At 38.2% G+C, this 21689-nt stretch overlaps 1 long non-coding RNA gene across 2 annotated transcripts in view; it reads left to right on the top strand.

Annotated features, from left to right (window-relative positions):
• The window catches only part of LOC121493919, a 100472-nt gene that overhangs the window by 52334 nt on the left and 26449 nt on the right, over positions 1-21689 (top strand). The window contains exon 3 of one of the 2 annotated variants that reach the window (XR_005988585.1): positions 11859-11924. The exons of the other annotated variant lie outside the window; for it this stretch is intronic. This is a non-coding gene — a long non-coding RNA (uncharacterized LOC121493919). Of the gene's footprint in view, positions 1-11858; positions 11925-21689 lie in introns of those variants that run through there. 2 annotated transcript variants of the gene reach the window in all.

The raw sequence follows: 21689 nt of genomic DNA, 5'->3' as shown, positions 1-21689 counted from the left end.
TGAGTGATTGGGGGTGACCTCTTGGTCCAGCTACTTGCTCATAAGGTAAATTCTTTGTGAATAATTCAGGATTACAGTAGTTACTGTGCTCTGAATATTTGTGTTCCCCTTAAATTTTCATGTTAGAATCCTAATGCCTAATGTGATGGTGTTAGAAGGTGAGGCTTTTGGGAGACCCCACAGAGTCTAGGGAGCCCTAGCCCTCTTTGCCATGTGAGGATATAATATGAAGTCTTTGATAAATTTCTGATGTTTATAAGCTACCCGGTCTGTGGTATTTTGTATAATGGCCTGAATGGAGTAAAATAGTAGTAGAGATCTCGAACTTGATTGCCCATTTTTTTCTCAGATACATTATTTAACTGTCATTGAACAGCCAAGGAAGATGTGCCAGGATTTTATGCTGACCCAGAAGAAAAAAAGAGCAATTTTCCTGATCAGTCAGTCCTGTGTGAGTGGTTCTCAGGGCAGTCTGGTTTACCAAATGCTTGGCACCTGTGGGCTGCTGTTCTCATCTGTGTCTCCACTCTCTTGGCTGTTGGGCTTGCTTTTGGCAAGCAAAGTTAGAGCATCTTATACTAGTTAGAAGGGGGTTTAAAACTTAAGAAGTATATGCAATTCATGAGTTTCCCTTTAGTTTTTATTTCCCTTTATGCGATGGCAGTGACATTGAGAAATGATGAGATTATTCTTGGCTAGAGTCTATCCTGTAATTTCGTATAATTATTCCAGATTCTGTGCAACAGAACTGAATTATTGAGGTAAATGTATAGACTTAATGACTTGCAGTCTGTATTTCTTATAGAAAGAGACCTAAATGATTTTGATACTTCTTTTTTTGGCTTTTTCATCATAGATTTGGCCACTGATTTATCATATTTTCTTGATTCAGTGAGATGCTTTGTGGTCCTTCAAAAAATATTTACATCAGCTTCTTTCTTTCTAGAATGGAAAATAAAACATCTTATTTTTCTTCCTTAGTGGGCAAACTACTCTTTAAAATATAAATACGCATTGGGTATGATGCCATTAGTCAATGTGGTCTTCCATTGGTGGGACTTTTGCTCAGTCTTCAGCTCTGAGGTCCTCTCTCTAAAGGAGAGAATTTGTTTCCTTTTGGGAATAGTGTGTTTGTATTCAGGTGAGTTTATTCAGGTGAGGCCACAGACTCAAGGTTCAAAGGACAAGGCTTTCCCCTTAGGTGAGGTTATCTGAGGACATAACATGTTTCTCGCCAAAGTGAAAGGAAGAGTTTTATTCATCAGAAATTTTTCATGAAATTTATTAACAAAAGAAAGTCAGGTTGCATGCTTCCTTCTCAGGGGATTGAGGAAGGATCTGATGACATGGATTACACTATAAGTTCTCCAGCCAAGTGGCTAGGGAGTGGGTCAGTCCAAGTGCTTACACCTGGCCTAGTTAGCCTGGAAATGGCTCACAAGCAAATGGAGGAAGTAAACAGCAGACTGCAGTGAGGCAACCTCAAAACTGAGTGGACAGGGCAGCCTGGGTGGCTCAGGGGTTTAGTGCTGCCTTCAGTCCAGGGCGTGATCCTGGAGACCCGGGATTCAGTCCCATGTCAGGTTCCCTGTATGGAGTCTGCTTCTCCCTCTGCCTTTCTCTCTCTTTCTCCTCTGTCTCTCATGAGTAAATGAATAAAAATCTTTTTTAAAAAACCAAAAAACTTAGTGGACGGGAAAAAGTTGAACAGTTGGACTGGGTGTGGAATTTGGGAGATAAGGACTGAGGCCTAGAGATAATTTCTGGAAAACTTTCTGGTTGGTAGTCTATATAAAACTCCTGGATGACCCATTTAAAAAAAAATCTATAGCAATTATTTAAAATATAGTCCAAAGTTTATGAAGTCAAATTTGTGTTTCCTTTGAATGTAATTCCCAGATGAGAATGAGTCACATGGGGCCTTAAGGTTTATCTAGATTAAATTACATATTACGAAATATAAATATATTCTTTAGTAAAATATCAGTGCAGTAATGTCAACTAATCATGTACCATGGCATTGAAAGATAGTTTTGAGCAGGATCAAGAGAAATGTGCATAACTAGGCATAAACAGGAATTTTTACATCAATTTCTGCCTATTATCAATTTCTCAGCATACTCAATAGATATCTTGAAGAGAGTTTAGTGAAAGGACAGTTACAGAACTGTGGGCAGAATTAAAGGGAGCAAGAAGGAATGCTGAAGCACCCAAGGACCAGCAACATGAGAAGCTGTTTCCTGGGACTGAGGGGGCATGGAAGAAACAGTATTTCTGGGTCCACTAAGACCTATGGAAGAGGTGCTGCCTGACAGGAGCTGGAGTCAGAGAGGGACCTAGTCACGGCCAGAACCATGGGGCTGAGTGGGGGCAAGCACCCTTCTTTTCCTACCCTCTGATCTCTTGCCATTGTCTTCCATTAGCAGAACTCTATGGGGTGCCTGGGCTGAGCCTAGGTAATAGTGTCTGGGAGTATCAGTCCCCTGGGGACACAGGCAGCCAGAGAAACACAGAAGGGCCTGCCTAGGCTGGTTTATAAATGGGGAAGAAATAGCACTTAGTGAATTTTGACACTTCTCTAAGAAGCCACCAATTTTGAAATCTTTCTTGATGTGTGCAAGCTCTGTTAAGACCTTCATAACTCTCACCCACACTATGCTTTGCATTCACTAGAGTTTTTCTTCTGTAAAAACTGTAGTTTCCAAACATTTTTTTTTGTCTCAACACACGTGAATGACAGAATACAGTGTCAGTACACATCAGTAATGCCGGTGTCTCTACTTCTCTCTGGCAGAAGGAAACATGGCACCTCAAGGAACATCTAGAGAACCCTGTGGGGTGTTGGGGATTTATTTGAAAAAGCCCCTCCAAATCCTTCTGATAAGCCTCCATCTTCTCTGAAGCATCCCTGTGTTTGAACCAGGAGTCTCTTAATGACATGAGCTTTCTCATTTTGATAGGCAGCATATTTTTTCAAAGCACTCGGTTTTATTCTATCTGGGCTTGGACCAGTCAATATCTTTGACCCTTTAATATGTGATTCTGTAGAGTAGGAATAACTATACTTACCTCCCAATTGTTGAGAGGAATAAGCTAAAGTCTACTGAAGTGTTCATAAATGGGAAAATGCTAGGTAATTTTTGTTTATATTACCATTATTATCATGATGTCTTTTTGCACAGAGGAACCACTGACTTTTGGTTCCATATGGCTAGCCTAAAACTGGAAAAAAAATATTATAATCATTTGTGGAATCACTCCAGATTGAATTCCTTGCATCAATTATTTTCCAATCAGAACAGGGCATATTATTCTGGTGATTATCATATTTCTTGTTCTGTTTTTTGAAGTCCTAAGCACATGTAAAGATGAGTTTTGGATTAACATAACTCTTTTCTTAGTTACAAACTGTTCTAACTTCCTTTGAGTTTTACAGTTTAACACTTCAGTCACAGACACTTTTCCCTTAGTGCAGTCACTTTTATTTAAAACTTAGAAATATAGTTTTGGTAATACTCAAAAAGTAAAAAAGTTGTGTCACCAGGTGATTAGAGTACTTGTGACTTCATGTTTCTAGTTTGCCTTAATATTGTTAAATTATTTTTATAAGTAACATAGCACACATTCATTTAAATCAAACATGGTAAGCTTTTTTTTTTGGTAATTTATTTCCTTTTGTAAGAAGAATGTAGATACATGCATATTATAGCAAATGTGTGTGTACCTTATTCTTTAAATAAAAGTTTATTTTTCAAGGCTACTATCTCTCTATTTAAATAGCTGTGAAAAATTTTCATCTCATTTTTCTCTCACCTGACTTAGAACAAAAGTATTCCACATTGTTACTACAAATTTTTCATAAACAATTTTAGTGACTGTATAACACCCCATTAAATGGAAATACCTGAACATTAGGCATTAAGGTGACTTGTTTCTACTGGATCTTAATAAGTACTAAGAGGAGTTCAAGAAGGAATGAGGAACTTTTCTCCATCCTTTCACAACTTCCTCATATTTTACCTGGATCTTGTCCATGTCTCATTAAAATTTAACTAATTTGTTTTATAGCAGTTCTTGGAAGCTCTGATAGTGTGATAGACACATCTCTTTCGCTTCTGATCACATAAAACTGTAGTACCACTCTGGAAGAGGCAGTGAGCCAGAGGTATGTGTTATTTTTGAAACTTCCCTAGAGGAAGTCTGAACTTTCAGAAGTCTGAACTTAACAGCTGTTTCTGTTACACACATATACAAGCACACTCACAAATGTTTAAGACTGGGATTCTAGATAGCTTGTTTTCATTATTCAAAGAAAAAATTCTCTTTCCCAAGATATCTAGAAAACTATGAATTCCAAGAGTCATGGAAAGGTAGAAAGTTTAGAGGATATCTATATAGGATTTTTTTTTTTTTTAGGATTTTTAATATATAGATATGTGAAATTTTTAATATGTGACATGGTTGCCATATTTTTTCTACTCTAAATACATGACAGACATTATTAATCAGTCACCCTTTCCTGAGATAGCTTTAGACTCCTTCCCAAGATAGAACAAGCACAGTCATGACCAACGTCTCATAGATGGTTCAAGAGAACAGACCCACTAACCTTCAAGAGGTCATCAAACCCCCTTATTTTACAGATAAGGAAAGTGAAATATTTTAGATTCTGTGCAGCAAGAAAAGATACATGTTTGGCTCATGAAGCATCAATAGAGGTTTACAGTTTAAAAGGATTCCCAGGTGATTTGAGAGCACGTTAAAGTTTGAGAAAGGCTGAGGTGGAACACTGGATCTAAGGTGCTGCCGGTAGGAGCAGATACAGAAAGAGGCTGTGTGGCAGTCATGGGCAGAACCCCATGGGAATCAGTACCTTGGAGAGGGCATCACATTTGCTGAACTTCTCAGTTTTATGGGTCCAGAAACAATTTGGTCAATTATGCAGAGATGATTAGCCCACAGGACATGGAGTTTCATTAATAAAACTCAACAAGGCATTGATGTGTAAATCAGATTTCCTGTGCATTAGGTCATGGTATAAACAAAATCTGTCAGAATATTTTTTTCTAGTCATACATAGTTTTAGGGAGTCTTCTTCCTGGTGAGTACCTCCATGCAGGTACCTAAGTTAGAAGCCTAAATGTCTCTTAGTCAAAACAGAGTGATAGTAAGAAGAGTAGATATTTCTGAGGGATGGATTCTTGAAGTTAGGGTTGTATTGCCTTCAAGAGAGCTTGATAAACATGAAGAAATATTCACCATTATATTGCCTTTAAAAACTTTTCACAAAACAAAACAAAACAAAACAAAAAAGACTTTTCACCAAAGCTATCCTTTCCCCATGATATGTAAGTTTCACTGAGTTTTCTTTTTTTTTTTAAATTTTTTTAAATTTATTTATGATAGTCACAGAGAGAGAGAGAGAGGCAGAGACACAGGCAGAGGGAGAAGCAGGCTCCATGCACCCGGAGCCCGACGTGGGATTCGATCCCGGGTCTCCAGGATCGCGCCCCGGGCCAAAGGCAAGCGCCAAACCACTGCGCCACCCAGGGATCCCTGAGTTTTCTTTTGTATCAATTACATTTCAGCTGTCTTCCTGAGGATACTCACTGATTTCCCCAGTTTTAGAAACAGTGTTCTTGTAAACTATCTCACAGGGGTATCTGCTTCTATAATTGTTTAAACTCCATTTATATTGGTTCTTACTGGCTTCATTCTCCAAGGAGAACTGAACTTTTCCTAACTTTATACATTCTAGGAGCTCCTTACTGTGGCTCCCAGTAATGACTATTTTAGTCAAAGCTGGGCTCCCTAGCTGAATTGGGGCAAATCACTTAGCCTATAACTATTAAAGTTACCTTTTTGAAAAGCCATAATGACGAAGTTGAAAGGATTTATAAAGAGAGTCCATGCCCTAACTGTAAATGTACTTGGAGAGAACAGAGTCAAGATGTTCTTTAAATCCAAGGCATTATTCCCTGCCAGATGGGGAAAGGCACAGTCTTATGGTCATGAAGGGATCTGTTGGGTCTACACTGTGCTTTTAACTCCACTTAAAGCCAGAATTCTTAGTTTGCCAAGAGTAGCTACTATAGACGAAACTGCTAAGGAGCAATTGGGGTACTATAAAATGGCTTGACATGCATCATTTCCAAACATTTTCTAGCCCTGCTAGAAGGGGAGCATTCTACTTGTCTATCAAGTGGGAATGGGAGGACATTTCTTGGAGAGTTGCATATATTATGGTACATCTATTTCCATAATAAAAAGGCAGCCTTTACTATTTTATATTATTGGACAATAAAAAGCCCTTAATGCTCTGCAGTACTTTGCCTCTGGATACTCATGGAACACAGATACACACCTACTACTCATTACGTGAGGGAATTGATGATGTGGGAGCACTTATTTAGCTTCCAAATGCTCTCAAATCAGATCCAAAATGTAAGAAGGAAACCAATCAATTAATCAGTGATTATATAACAGCCAAATGTCTTTTTAAATCAAGGCAGGGTTTACATTTCCTTGGGGCCCAATTCCATTAGCAAGTGCTTTTATATTCAGCGAAGTGGAAGTGTGGATTACTTAGCCAATGTTTTAGGTCTGTGAACACTGAACTGCTGACACTGCCCAGGGCCAGAAGGGGAGCTTGCTTTCTACCCAGTCATTAGCTACAGTTACATGTCGGATTCAACAAGACCAAATAGCAAAGACTTTGCCAAGGTAAAAATATTAAGTAAATACAAGGGGATTTGGGGCTAAATAAAATGTTTTTATATCTTCGGTTTCCACTGGTCCAGGAACCAGTGAGTTCCTTTCCTCAAGTTGCTTTAGGAAATACATTGTCTGAAGACACTGTTCCTGATTACTGGATACATAGTAGGAGTGTTTTTACTCCACTATACTCAACAGGTTTGCTTTTACATATTTGAGGGAACAATTTCAGAATCTGAAGTTGGATCTGTACCTTAACTATCTTTTTCAATGTAAAGATGCTCCGCCTCTTCCCTGTAACTTTGTTGCATACTATGAAATTCCTATCCATTTTAAGTTTAAACTGAAGTCCAAGTTTCTCCATTGAGTCCTATTTCTCCTTTAAGTTCCTCTGAATTTTTATATTCATTTTAGCACTTATTGTCTGGTCTATGAAGTTGAGCCTGGTTACAAGCTATTTACTTTGCTTTCTAAATGGTTTCATGTGCATAAAGCTCTTAACAAAACCATACTTTGTAAAAAGCAGGAGTGGGGGCACCTGGGTTTCTCAGTCAGTTGTGTTTGACTCTTCATTTCGGCTCCGGTTATGATCTCAGGGTTGTTGAATTGAGCACCACATTGGGCTCTGTGCAATCTGCTTGTTCCTCTCCCTTCACTCTTTTACCCTCCACCCACTCACTCTCCCCCCCATCTCTCTCTCTCAAATAAACAAAATAAGTCTTAAAAACAAAAGTTTCTAATTCCTCTTCAGTGTTCTCTTGTTTTAATTGTTAAGTGTTCATTATAGAGATAGAAACCATATTTCATGAATAGGATAATGAGACATAAACTCAAGGTCTGTCAATGGGGCAGAATATTTGAAATCCAGTTATCCTGAAAAATCCAGGATATAATGTTTCTGTATTCGTAGTGCCATTTGTACTCTTGTTGTAATCACATATCTTCCCTGCTAGATTTTGAGCAAACTGAGGTCAATAAAATTATATTTTTGTATTTCCATTTCCCACCGTTGTTGTCAACATTGTCATCCATTGTTAGCTTATATTTGGCACTTCTTCTGTGTCATATGCAGCACATTCTTCACATACCTTATCATCATAGTAATGTTTAGATACTATCTCCATTTTAAGGATGAAGCCTCAATAGTGTATAAAGTGTAGGCACACAACTCATTTTGGAATAATGAATGAATTGATGCCAAAATAATTGATAACCAGTACACTTACATGGGAATATTCTTCTTACACCAATTAGATAATCTTAGAGATCTGTATCACTTGGTTTTTTGAGGTAGATTAGGGAATGTGGGAATATGAATGCTCATTTGATTCTTTGGTTACTTACATAATGTATTACTTTCTTTGTAGCATTTTCTTTTGAAATAGTTATTGCTTTCCACGTTCAAGAATACCTTATTTAAAAAAAAACCATTTTATTTACTTATTCATGAGAGACACAGAGAGAGGCAGAGACACAGGCAGAGGGAGAAGCAGCCTCCATGCAGGGACCTGACATGGGACTCCATCCCTGCAGGGATCACGCCCTGGGCGGAAGGCAGGCGCTAAACCGCTGAGCCACCCAGGCGTCCCACAAGAATACTGTAGTGTTAGAAATTTTCAACTTTCCTTTATTAAGTGGAGAAATTTGTGAAGGAATTGTGGGGGAGTAAATGGACAAGAAGAGAAGGTACCAGGAAGAATCAAGTGGTTGTGGAAATGCTTACGTCGTTATACATTTAAGCATACCTTTTACCCATGGGGTTCTAGAATCTTAGTGAAATATAAATACAACTAAATGAAATTAAATCTTGAGATGGAAAACAGATTCTATATAAAAGAGAAGGAATAAAATAAGGTTAGAAAAAGTTGATTATTTCATATCTTTGTGAGTAGAAATTGATAGATGAGTATTTCAGGAGAATAGAATTACAAATACCTTAATGGAAATGATTGCCAATTGGTAATTTACATGGCTGAGAAGTCAAAAATAGATGACATATTTCAAAATTATAGAAGCCACAGACTATATAATTCTTGTTAAATATTCCCTGAGATTACTAAACAGGAAAAAAAAAAAGTAAGTTTTGCAGCAGTGCAAAACTGCACCTAAGGTGCTCAAAATTCTACATGACCAAAGATTTGAAAATTCTTATGACCTTGTGACAGCTGATCTGATAGAAATCTCTCGTATGTCATGGTACAACCTGGAGATACATTGCTGATTGTGATTAAGTCTCTACTGGAGAAAAGTAATAAAACAGAAGATGTTATTCTCTGCTCAAAGGAAAGGAACTAGTCCTCAGTCATAGAACACTTGTTAACTATTGCAAAAAACCCGAGGCTAGAGAATTCAGTGGTTTTCCTGAGATGTGCTCTATTTGAGGTTAGTTTGGTTTTGCCTGCTTACTTTCAGTTTGGGGGTATAATCATCTCAGTTGGGCTCTATGAGGAGAATACACTTTCATGCCTTTTCATCCTTCTCCAGGGAAGGAGGAATTCCTCGCTAGGTTTGGGCTCATCTGAGCCTTCTTTGAGAATCCTGGTGATCTGATCTCTGAAATACAGCCCTTACAAGTCATTGTCTTGGGTTATAGATGATGAAAACAGACCTCCTCAGTATTTAGTTACAGAATAACCTCCACAGGTTGGCTCAAGTGAGTTTAGCCAACCACATTGCAGAGGAATTCAGAGGAGTTTGCTGCTCCTGGATTACTGAGAAGGCTGGCACATGTTGGCTTTCTCCATTTCTTCTTTCTATGGCCTAAATTTAGGGGGGAATTTTCAGATTCTCTTTCACTTTACTCGTGTCTTCTTCAGGCTCAAATTCTTACTCTTTTAAGTTTCTCTCTGCTGTATTTTGCCAATATTCAGTTTTCCTAGAAATTTTGATTGGCAGTTTTTAGAGTTAATACATCAATTCAGAGAAGGCTTTGTTCTTATATAACTATATTCAAAGGATGGTTAACACATGTATTGCCTTGAGAAACTAATTGAAATCACAATAGGCACTGTGAAAATAAGGACTGGGCCAAATGACAGCAGGGGAAAGAGTCCCTGGTGTTCAGTTAAGTGACAAGAGAAATTAGCAACAGATGTTTAGAAGGGGAGTAAATCTATTCTAGAGTGGTCATTTCAATTGTTCTTCATATTCTTCAGGGCCCCACAGTTTTATGGCTATTGCTTCTAAGTACATGTTTTCAGGGGTGCTGTTCAAATGACTGAACAACTGAACTCAGGCACAGATCAAGATGGATCAGAGTAGATGCCAGCTTTAATGCTGGAGCAGTATACAGACTGTCTTTACCCCTTTAGTTACTGGATGGGTGGGAAGATCAAAGATTCAGGGCGAGGGTCTGGGATGCTGGGAATGCTGGGATGCTGGGAATGTGGACATGGAGTAGGGAGCTTGGGGCAGCAGCTACTTACCAAGAAATATAAAAGTATTTCAATATCTTGACATTTTGTATGACTGTACTAGTTTATATTATCTGGATTTCAGTTGTACATGTTCTACTATGGTCTGTGAAACTGCACCTAGCATGTTACCTAAGACCACAGTTGCAGTTTGCCTTCTAGCTAGGATTTGTACTGCAGTGGCCATATTTTGTATTTGTATCATCACAATATGCTTTGTTCTGTTAAGATGAGCACAAATTTTGGTCACAGTTGAGCCAAACAGAAAGAATTGTAGAAGGAGGGGCTACTGGAAAAAAAAATGGATTAAAGAGGAAAGCTCTGGACATCAATCACTCATTCCAGCAGAGATTTCAGCAGAAATTTAATAAGTCAGACTCTGTAGTGATTGCAGAGCTCTTAGGCAAAGTTCAGACTAAATCAGGGTATAGATGGAGGCCAGCTGCTTTTGATAAATGATGCGACATGGTGGAGTGTTCCACAAAAAGGAACCTTCAGTGCTGCAAGCATGCACAGATGATGTCATGAGCCTTTCAAATGGATGAAGGCTAATGGATCAAAAGCAAGCCTGATGCCAAAAAAAATGGCTTCACAGAGTGAGAACTCAGGGATGGAGTTACTCCTTTACACAAGGGATCCAGCAGCCTTTCTGTTCCTCAAGGCCTTAGTTCAATGCACAGCTCCAGTTTATTTAGCTTTAACTAGAAAACACTAGATGTTCTTAGACTTTTATTGCCTAATGGATTTGATACACTTAAGTATTTTCTTAATCTAAAATTTCCAAGGTGAATAATTGCTCTAGGGATTCTTAACATTATAACAAGAGATTATGATTGGATCTGGATAGATTTGACTTGGGTGGATGCGTCTCAACATTTAACCTTTCAAACGAGTGGCTGGATTTTACAGGTAGGTTTGTTCCACAAAGTAGCTAATGAATGATATATATGATTGTCAAAGTGGACCAAAGCCTAGAAAGGTTTGGTGAATGTAACTTATGCTGTTAGGAAAGCTATGTTGTGCCCCTAGACATTTGTGCAGCCTCTAGTGGCTAGGTGTTCAATTTTATTATAGGAGAATAGGTTCTAGTAGAGAGTTTTGGAGTTGTGGTCATCATACTAACTCTTACCTGACTTAGTTTATCTGGAGTTAGATAGGACTAATTGAAATAATTAATGATAATAGGTGAATTAGCCAAGAGACTAAATAAAGGTGAAAGAATGATGACACCAAGTCTTAACACAAATTGCCCAAATAGTTGTACAAATAGTAAGCTTGTTGAAAACAAACCAAATTAACAATCCGCTGGAGTGCTTCCTCAACCTATACCCAGAAAGAGCAATTTAGCTTTTGGGAGATATGGTAAAATAGTAGCTTGGACTAGTGACCACGGTTCTCCAAGATAAGTTAGATGGAGAGTGTTTGTGTTAGATCAGAGCTGTTTCCTCAGAACATGAAAAGCCAAGGCAGAGAATCTTGGGAGGATCCTTTACTATAATGGAACTCTTCCCCCCTTCCCTTATGTATGCCTTAATAATCCCTGGTCTCCAGGGAGAAAGTGTATTCTAAGCTCTTCACCCTGAATAAAGTTTAGCTGCTTTGAAGCATAAGCCTTGTGTCTTAGACAATAAATCTTAGATTTCCATGACTGCTGCTTTTTTTTCTGTTAGTACCCCACCTTCACCTAGTTGCCCCTTCATTTTTGGACTTAAATGAAACACTGCTCTGCAGGTGAGAAATCTGAAGTCTTGAGGGACTGCGAAGAGCCAGATGATGCGACCAAGAAGTGAGTGGGTGTAAGCTTCCCCTGGGTGAGTCTTGACCAATGAGAAATGGGAGATGAGAAGGGGGTTGGGCAGATAAATTCCCCCTCTATTCCATCTTATGGGGATTGCAGCAGGGTACAGTTCCTCTTTGCAGCAGATATCTGGAGAAATCCCAGGTGTCATGTGAACATGCCTGTCAAGTGACCTTTCGAGTCTCTTCTCAGGTCATGTGTGAGAGTGATGCAGGGAAAGTAGGTAACAAACTGCATCATATTGTAGTGCATTGTTTCTTAACTCATTTTTCTTCTCCTTACGGCCTTGGGCTTATATCTCCCAAGTAAAGTGTTAATTCTTACCATCTTTATCTCAGGCTCTGCCTTCTAGAATACTTGGGGTTTGGATACCAGACTAATCACTAGCCATTTAACTAGCTCATGAACAGATTGGTGGGCAGCCCAGGTGGCTCAGCGGTTTAGCACCGCCTTTGGCCCAGGATGTGATCCTGAAGACCCGGGATCGAGTCCCGCATCGGGCTCCCTGCATGGAGCCTGCTTCTCCCTCTGCCTGTGTCTCTGCCTCTCTGTGTGTGTCTCTCATGAATAAATAAATACAATCTTAAAAAAAAAAAACCAGATTGGCCTAATCAATATGTGACATTATTTTTCCCAAGGTCAGACAGAAAACTGATTTAAATATTTTTGTTAGTGATAGTTTAAATTTGTGCAATAGCAGTTGATACCAGCCCTTCTCAACCAGAGTTTGAGAGAATTACTTACACCCTAATGCCTAAGGTAACTATTGTACGTAATGAATTAATTAACTTCTTTGCATCAAAAATATACCATCCTTGGGAGAATCAAGAAAACAGTTATCCAAATCATTTTCAGTAGGGCTTAATTCTTGAAGAATCTTGGTTTCAAAGGGCTGAGATTGTTCTGATTACTAGACAAGAAATGTGTAATTAATTTATTTATAAGTTTTTCAATTTTAGTCCTTGTTTGGCTACCAAGTAACAATGGAAATGAACTATCTGATTCTTATTTACTTAATGAATACTTGTATACCTACTAAGAGGTAAGTCCTAGGAAAACAAAGAAGACCAATGCTTGCTCTCTGTTCTCCCAGAGCTGAGTCTAGTGTAGACAAATATCACACTGCGTGTGCTGTAACAGAGAAGTCTGGGGAATGTGACCTGAGGACGCGGAGATAATATTCTCTTTTCATGTTGTATGTTTGCCTCACTTTGGTGCCACACATAGCATGTATAACTGTATAACATAGAGACTATAACTAAAATAAATCATGTGTTACAAAACTATGATGGAATTTTCTTGACCATTCCCCCTACAACCAATTTTCTAGATTCTCTAACAGGAAAAGCTTAGTTCTTTGTTGTATCAGACAGGAAAAGAGGTTGAAACTTGCAAAAATATCCAATCTTGAGTCTACCAGCTAGTGACTCATTATGTTTTTGGTGCAGTATGTCATTTTTTCCTGCTACTTCTCATGAAAAGAAAGGTAGAATACTATAAGTTTTATGCATTGTTTTTCAGAGCGCTATTTTCAATACATCCTCGATTGTGCTATTCAGACACTGGGAGACCAGAAATTTGGTGCCACAATTAAAAGGATGTCTGTTGCTGTATGTTTTGTCGAAGAAGACGCTCTTAAAAAATTGTTGCCCATGGTTCATTTAAACTCTATTCACATATTCATATCTGTAAAAGTTACTTTGCTAGTTCTAGGGTAGAAGTTAATCATTGAAATTTGCAATTTCAGAAAATACTCTAAAGCATTTTAAATTATATAAATAGCTCTAGCCAAATCCCTTGAGGAGGTGTGGTTGGGGAGTAGAGCCATGAGCTATGGTAACTTATATGCCTCTAAGGTAGGGTGGAGTTAATTGCAAAAACTGTGCTGTTTAAGAAAACAAAGTACAGACTCATTTCTGGCATATAATTTTTCAGATAACAGATTTATAAATCTTGACATCTATAAATTAAAGTTGTGCCGCAAAGGTAAGGAGGCTGAATGTTCTTATTTCAAGTTTGATGAGCATTGTTAAAAATTAAGAAAGGAAAATAGAAACAAGTTTTTTGAATTGGAACACAATTTTATTCTTGGATCCTAAAACAATGAATTAAGATTCTATCATGGGACAGTCAAATATGGGAAGTGACTATAGGTAGTAAGATATACCTGTCCCCCGGAAGGGAGAGGAAGAATATATGGGACGCCTACTTGCCATAGAAGACAGGATGGAAGTTACAACATCATTAGTCACGTTGAAGCAGACCATGTCCCTAAACATTCATGGAACTACTCTCCTTATTTTCCATGGAGCCCATCGTTCATTTTTATCTTTGTCAATGAATGCAGATCCTCTACATTCTGGACCCAACTCAGAATCACAGTTGGAAAGAACACCAATCCTAATCATATCCTTATTAAACACACAAATCTTCTTAATAGTCAGTCTTTTCTCTTGGGCAAGTATAGAAGGGGGATCCATTTTTTATTTCTAGAAACAATTTCACGAGAAATATAAGCAGCAGAAAATCATCTCAATGGTGATTTTCTGTGATTTCACAATTACCTAAAAATTTTATGCTGACTTAATTAGCTCTGATCTGTTAAAGAAAAATGAGTTCTGCATTCTCCTTCCTTCAGTGAGGTTTTCTTGTTTATCAATCCCTCATTAAATTTTGGACACAGCCTCTTATACTGACAGGAATGCAAGGAGCCCATACAGGCAACTCATTCTCCCCAGATTCTCTAGCAAGCCATCTAGGAGAGAGTTACCTAGAGTTATCCAGGTAGAAAAGTCAGGGCTTTTTCTGTGTGGAGTCAAAGCTTCTGTCCTTTGGGCTGCATGATTTGCCTCTCTAGTCAGCTTCTCCCTTGAGTCAGTGAAGAGTTCACAGAATGAAATGTTTAGGGCTTTCTTGTTCATGAGCCAGGGATGGTTATGCTTGGAAAGCAAAACAAATCCCCAAAAAGAATGTGTAAACAAGGATCAACTGACTAATGCCTGGTACAAAATGATGCTTGTATCTGTGGAAATTTGTGTAAAGGACCAACATGATTTTGTTCTTGTTACCACGTTTTTCCATTAGATGGGTATTGAGCTTTCTGGAGAGGCATCATTAATTAAGAATTCAAGTATGAGATGGAGTTAGGCTGCTTTGCCAAGGAATTTTTCTCCTTGTGTAGTTATATCCTTCTTTGTATGTTCCTGTTTAAGAATATTAAGACACTATTCTTGTTTAGAAAAAAATACATGATACCACCTAGACCTGCTAGTTGTTTTCTTTAATATGGGCTTATCACCTCTATGAAGCTTTGGAATGCCTCTAGGTCCCCATGGGAAATTGAGAATAAATGGCAGACACGGGAGACACAAGGTACTAAGGAAGCCAACTTTCTGCTAGGAAATGTTGACTCATCTATGTTTAATAGTATTATCAGTTGCCTTTTAATGAGCATATACTATGTGATAGATAATGTCATAATTTCTATAATATGTGCCAAGTACTGTTCTAAGTGTTTTCTATTTATTAATCCTTTAAGCTTCATAACCTTATATATATATATATTGAGGCAATATATATATATATATTGAGGTTATATATATAACACTTTAAGCTTCATATTCCCTTATTGGTGATATTATTATCCTCAGGGACTTTGTTCCACTTATAGCCCCCAACATGTAGCAGCTGAGCAATAAATAAATGACCCCATTTTACAGCTGTGGAAACTAAAGTTTAAGTGTATTGTTCTAGCTTAGAGTTTCTCAACCTCAGCACTAAGAAAATTTTGGATTAGATAATGGGGGTCTTTGTTGTGGGGCCTTTCCCGTGCATTGTAAAACACGGGGTGTTGAGCACCCCCCCTTTACTCTGATAAGCAAAAGCATTTCCTTTCTTCCTTCCCTCTCTCCTTTCTGTCTGTTTTGCTTCACAGCTGTCAATCATGCACCACAGTCTCACATCTCTCCCAAACTCTTCCAACTCCTTCCTCCATTTTTCTTCACAGGCTATATTAGTTTACTGTGACTTCTGTGCCAATGTACCCAAACTGGGTTGGCTTAACACAATAGTTTTGGAGGCTAGAAGTCTCCAATTAAGGTGTCAGCAGGTCCACCATTTTTCTGAAGGCTCTTGGGGAGAATCTGTCCCATGCCTTTCTCTTAGCTTCTCCTGTTGCCAATAGTTCTTAGTGATCCTTGGCTTGTGGCTGTGTAACTTCAGGATCTGCCTCAATTGTCCCAAGACCATCTGTACTTTTACACGTGTTCTCTCTGTGCATGTATCTGCTCCTTTTCTTAAAATGGACACCTGTTATATTGGATTGAAGGCTCACCCTACTCCAGTATGACCTCATCTTAATTCGTGATATCTGCAACAAACTTATTTCCAAATAAGATCATGTTCTGAGGTTCTGGGAAGGCTTTGAATTTTGGGGGAATACTATGAAACTCAGTACCTTAGTGCTACCCTCCTGACAGATCTCTTGGATGTCTAATCCTATCTTGATATCTGCTTCACAGAGAACTGAGACTACTCCACAAATTATAGATCTAAAAATTGACAAAGTCTGGATTTGAACTCGGGCTGTGTAATGGATTCTGTAATATTCCCCTTAGATCTTCCTTCAGGTCTGCCACTGGGATTGTTGCTAGAAGACAGTTCCCAGTTATCAGCTCCTCTTGGAACTGTTTTGGCTGAAAAGAGTCATCTAATCTATGGTGACTCTCCTCCCCAGGACAGCACTTTTCCCAAACTGTTCTATGTGGGTTTATACAGATCTGTATATCTGTGCCTCTCACCACAACTTAATATAACTCTGAATTATCATTCCAGCTTCAGATTTCCCTATGAAATCATTCATCACCCCTCCCTTAGTTTATACCTAAGGGACATAGGAATAATCTCTCGTGACCAACTGACAGAGAAGGAAAATCCTAAGCTTGGTTCACAGATGGATCAACTCAGAAACAGAATGTAAGGAGAAAATACTGCTGCACTATAGTCTATTCAGGGGTGGCCTTGAATGGAAATGGTGAGGAAAATGCCTGTGAATACCAGCAGTCATGGTGGTTGAGATAAGGACTATACATGAGGTCAACATTAAGGGTTGACTTACCCTTACCACAGCTGATCTAGCTATTGCTTCAGCACATGCCCAACTGCCAGAACAGAGACTATCACTTGAGGAGACCCACTGACCTCTTGCTAGCAAGTTGGCCCCATTGGACCCTTTACACCTAGCAGAACAGTGATTTAACATATCCATACTGATTCCAGACATGAGTTTGTCTCATTTATCTTTAGGACTTTAGCTAGTACATTTTCTTGGTTCTTTTTGGAGATATTTGAAGCAGTATATAGGTAAGCAGGGGTAGGGAACATGGATAATGTTCCCTTCTTGAGTTATTCATAGGCCCCCAGGATTTGCTGTTTTCCCATGGAGACATAATTATCTATTTGATATTTTATTGTGGGTTGAGATGTTTGGGGAAAAAATCGTAGGCTGTAATTTATATTTAAAGTAGCTACCAAACTCTGGAGTTAGGTAGGATAGTATGACACAGGATGTATGCATAGTACATCGAATGGTGGGAGTTGTTAATTACTCATAACTTTCAGCCTTGATCTTATATCCATTTCTTAAAAAGATTCTTGGGATCCTATAAAAGATCAAGGATAGGGTAATGGAAATTAGTACAATAGAAAAATAAGATCAAAGAAATGTTGAAGTTATAGGTATTTTTAGCATGCTCATCTTTATACCTAGAAGCTAATGGTAGATAGCATGAAAGAGGAGGAGCTCTAACTAACTTCAGAGTTATAGGTTGGGCTATGCTAGATGAGAGTGATCATAGATACTGGTGGCATGGTTGTTAACAACCAAAAGTTGAAAAATGGGAAGAAAAGCAGAAAAGAGATCTCCCAAAAGAAAGAGAGCTTTCAAAATTTGAAGCCTTCTCCATGGCATAGCTCCAAGAGAGAATAAGATGTGGGAAAGGCAGATTTTATTGGGAAGTGTAATACCGGAGATAGAAGGGAAAGACAGTCTAAGCTATGAAAGACAATCTCTTGGGAGTCTCCCACTCATATTCAAGTTTCTGTTTCAAGATCTGAATAGGGACTCTGATCTTTGGATTAAAAAGTCTGGACATGCAAGGAACATTTAAAAAACTAAAGGATGATGTGTCTGGGTAGCCAAGAGGCATAGTGTGGTCAGGGAACACATTGTGTATAAATGTGATGTGTTTTCTAGGGAGAAGGGTCATGGTTTTCATCAATTTATTTAAGCTTTCTGTGACTTAAAAATACGTTAAAAATCATTGGCTTTTATAAAAATGATCAGAATTATCCTGGGTGTATAAGATCCTTCATAATTTGTTGTTTTTAATCTGGCTTTCCAGCTTTTACCCATCCCACATGCTATTGTTTCCTGATGATAACGGCCTATGCATCGTTTGCCCACTGTTGGTCCCTCACCACACATAGCCATCCCTGCTGTCTGGAATGCCTTGTGCTTGTCTTCAGAGACTATCTCCTCATCTTTCAGAGAACCAGATGAACTATTGTTTTCTCCATATGGCCTTCCTCAGTACCCAGACAGTGTTGGCTGGCCTTTCTTTATAATTACCTTTGTTGTATTCCAGATAAAGTGGCATTAACTTGATTTGTTGTAGGTCTATTTTTTCCCTCTAGATTGTGAGTTTGTCTCTTAGGTAAGGGCCTGCCTTATTTTTTCTGTAGGCCCAGTGCCTGGCATACAGCAGGTCAAACAACAAATGCTTCTCGGAAGTGTAAACTGAGAGAAGAGTAACTCCGGAAGTGGCTAATCAGGTATTCTCCAACTGATGTCACCAAATAAGAGAAATATTTTTAGAAGCAAATAGAAGTGTGAGTTTGCACAGGGAAGATGCTCATTAAGTATGTGTAAAATAAATGTTAAATAACATTACAAAAAATATCTTCCCGCATATCTAAGACTAAGACCGAAAACTGTTTTGTCTTCTCCGACAAAGACATGGTCTGGCTCTCTTTCTTTTCTGTGATTTTGTGACTTAGGATCTAAGTTCCACAAAGTGAATAGTTATCTTGTGATAAGCTAGATGGATACCAGACAGATATCAGGTAAGAGAAAACAATTCCTGTATTTTGCTTTCTTTCCATCATGCGACTCAGTCATTATTTTCAGACTGAGTGCAGGTCACAGTCAAGGAGAAAGGACAAGAATGAGTGCTTGTAAGTGTTGTACGTTTTGGCGGGGAAGCATTCTACTTTTTAAAAAATCCCATACATTTGGTTAAGAAGTATTATTTGTGTTTATAAGCTCAATATTTCCATAGAATAAAACCTCACTAATTAGACTAAATTAAGCTACTATAAAGTGAAATACTGTTGATTATTTGGTTAGCACTTTTTAGTGCATCATTAAAAGTAACAGAATACAACAAAGCATTGATGGAGAAATCCAGTTAGCATGCTTTAATAAATATATGATTGTTTTTTAAAAAGCTTAAACCCTTTTATGTGCAAATAACTTTTATAAAGGTATTTGAAATTTTACGTCTCACAGTAGATTAATGAGGTCTCCTAAAATCTTATTAATATATTTGCTTGTATATAGCATATATTTGCTTAAACAACTTCTTTGTCATAGATATTAAAGATAGAAACTTCAGCTCTATTCTGGTGTAATTATTAAGAATAACAACAACAAAAAGAATAATTTTTTGAATAAATTTTTAATTGTGCTTGTATTTATTCTATCTAACTCAACCATTTGCATTACATTGACTCTCATTCAGAAAATAGTGAATATGTTTAGAAACATTTTGAATGCTCAGAGAAGAATTTAGCCAGCAGTATGTCTTACATTCTAAACAGCATGAACGTTCATGGAGGGAGTATCTGCTTTCTCAACAAATTCTGAAGGTGAAGAACAGGAGTTGAAGGACTCTTGTCCTGCCGTGTAAGCAGATAATGGCACTTGAAGTGCTTCTCTACGCAGGCAGGAAACTGGGCTTCGCGATTTTGTTAGAGGCTTCTTATTTCTTAATATCTGTATCATTAGTTGACAGATGGATTTCTGTCCGAAATCTTATTTCAAGAAAGCTGCCCCCTGCTAGATAATCTCCTTAAACTGTTATTGACAAGTGGAATGAATTTCAATTCCCTGAATTTTGGATGAGTATACTAAAAGTTTATCCACTTCTTCAAACTGTGAAGCACATTGTTTCCATAAATATTTATTGAACGTTTACTATATGTCAAACATTTTGCTAGCAACTGGGGTACAATGGAAAATAAGAAAGACACTGTCCTTATTTTTCAATGACAGTCAACAAACCAGGATTTGGGTACAGATACTCTTAAGTATTAGAATTTTGCATCTTTGTCAGGAAGATTTGGACTACAGTGTTCTGTCTTTGTTATTCTTCACCTTTTTAGGTAAAAAAAGGGAGATTTTCTCAAGGGTAAGAACTTTGTTTTTTCTCTATAAAAAGAATAGTCCACCTCTGCAGCCAGCTTTCTTAAACTACATCTTCTCAACTTAGGAATCATCACAACTGAGATCAGAGAGAAATTCCCTTTTAGTTTTGAAGGCCAGTTATTATAGATGTTTCTAATAAACCATAGCTCAGCTTCTTAGTCCAGCTTTTGAGGCTTTCCTGCTAATGGTGGGAAAAATATGATTCTCTTGCCTTGCCAATGATATTGTGGTAGGAAGTTTTATCTGAAATTTTGACCTGGTCCAAGGGAAATGCACACAGCATGGGCAGAGCTTCCCAACAGGTGTGCTGGGGTTCCCTGGGGTGCTATGTGTAGAGTAGGTATGTGCCAAGGTATTGCTTCTGCTCCCACTTTGTAGGCCAAATGGGCCTGGGGCAGCCTCTTGCCATAAATTGACTCGCCCATTTGTCCTATTGTACTATGAGTTTATCATACCATGAGTTTATTACATGCCATGATCAAAGTTGGGAAGGATTGTCTTAGGGTATGACTCAGGAGACAGGAATTCTGAGTTAGGAAAGGCCCTCTGGTGTGTTGCAATGCCCAGACCTTGTTGGGCTCCCAGAAGTCATCCAGAATAGGGAGGTGATGAAAAGGGGAACTAAAATCAATGTGCACAAAAACATAAACTATTCTTTCTTGTTGTGGGCAGAGTAAAGCTTGACAGATTTTTTGTTTTTTTCAAAGAAAATATTTTTCTTTGTTATAAATTTGGACTGTACCACTTCAGAGGATTATTTTTTGTTCTTGAGATGTGTATGTCTGCATCATGCATGTGTATTTTTTGTTTTGTTTTGTTTTTGTTGTTGTTGTTGTTGTTTTGTCCAGAAGTTATCTGTAGTACCCTGGAAGACTAAAAGAAGACTCTGGGGGCATATTATATCACATTTCATATCACACCATGGAGAGATCTCCATGGGGGACTGTGTTTGAAATGCCAGAGCCCAACCTGGATTATTGACCAAAGCACATTCTTGATGAATAATCCCAGGATTGGGAAGGTATTTCTGGAGGCTATGGAGACCCATAGATTTCCTTGGTAGGGTCGTGGATTGGTCCTCCACAGGGAATGGAGGGTCCCTCCGGGAAGGATTGAAGAAGTAGCTCTGCTTCCAAGGAGTAAAGGAAAGATGGACTATGAGACAGGGAATAGAGATTTGGAATTAGGCTATATTCCAAGGGGAATTCCTAAGAAGAGGTTATCTTGGTAAATTTCTGTAGACATTGAACAATCATGCTTAGTGTTCAGCAAAGTCTAT

Source organism: Vulpes lagopus, chromosome 6 (genome assembly GCF_018345385.1).
Source record: "Vulpes lagopus strain Blue_001 chromosome 6, ASM1834538v1, whole genome shotgun sequence".
Taxonomy (NCBI): domain Eukaryota; kingdom Metazoa; phylum Chordata; class Mammalia; order Carnivora; family Canidae; genus Vulpes; species Vulpes lagopus.
Note: the sequence above shows the minus strand (reverse complement) of the source record. Positions and strands in the feature narration are given on the sequence as shown.